The 694-nt window shown below is 46.3% G+C and overlaps 1 protein-coding gene across 1 annotated transcript in view; it reads right to left on the bottom strand.

Annotated features, from left to right (window-relative positions):
• Window positions 1-322, bottom strand: part of TRPC3 (transient receptor potential cation channel subfamily C member 3) — a 35691-nt gene extending 35369 nt beyond the window's left edge. Inside the window, exon 1 of the mRNA XM_008635734.2 lies at window positions 242-322. The gene's annotated coding sequence lies outside the window, so the exon portion shown is untranslated. The remainder of the gene's footprint in view (window positions 1-241) is intronic.
• Window positions 323-694: the final 372 nt, after the last annotated feature.

The following is a 694-nucleotide window of genomic DNA, read 5'->3' as shown; positions in this document are numbered from 1 at the left end:
AGGGTCCCCCCCAGCCGGCACCCAGCCCTGGGGAGCCCGGGATGGTTGGCCCCGGTAACAACGGGAGGTGGTGGGCTGCCAGCAGCAAGGCAATTCTCGGCAGAATGGCTCAAAAGCGGCCAACAGCCCGGCCAAATCCGCACAAAGCTCGGCAGGTACTCTGAGAAATATCCAGCCCCACACTGGAAACAGTTGAAGTTGAGATTTTCAGGTAAAAAAGAGGCACTTCTGACTGACTTACCGAGCGAGCCAAGGTTCCCCGAAGTGTTCCAGATGTCTCTGCCTTAGGCTTGACTACTTTAATTCTGCGTGGTGCCAAGCTGAAAAACAGTGGGAGGATGCTTAGACGCCCATGGCATGTAATCAGGACTAATTATGCTCTACAGATCCCAGTCACAAAGATTCCTGCGGTACAGAGATGTATTACCTCTTCCAGTATTATGAGGTGTTTTTTTTTTTTTGTGCATTATTTCACAGGGAATATTATTCTATGATAGAAGTGCAACCCCTTTAAAATCAAGGCAGAGCCTGTGTGCTTTTGTATGCAGAACATACAGAACAGTAGGTACATATAGAGTACATGCATCAGTTTATATATATAAAAGATACTACTTTGTCTACATGCTGCTGAGATGCCATTTTTTCTCTCGCTTTAAACATTTTGGAGTAGGATGTGGCTATCAGTATAAATTTG

The sequence above is a fragment of the Corvus brachyrhynchos genome, unplaced genomic scaffold (assembly GCF_000691975.1).
Source record: "Corvus brachyrhynchos isolate BGI_N302 unplaced genomic scaffold, ASM69197v1 scaffold105, whole genome shotgun sequence".
Classification (NCBI taxonomy): Eukaryota; Metazoa; Chordata; class Aves; order Passeriformes; family Corvidae; genus Corvus; species Corvus brachyrhynchos.
The sequence above is the reverse complement of the archived record's forward strand: the minus strand, read 5'-3'. Positions and strand labels throughout refer to the sequence as shown.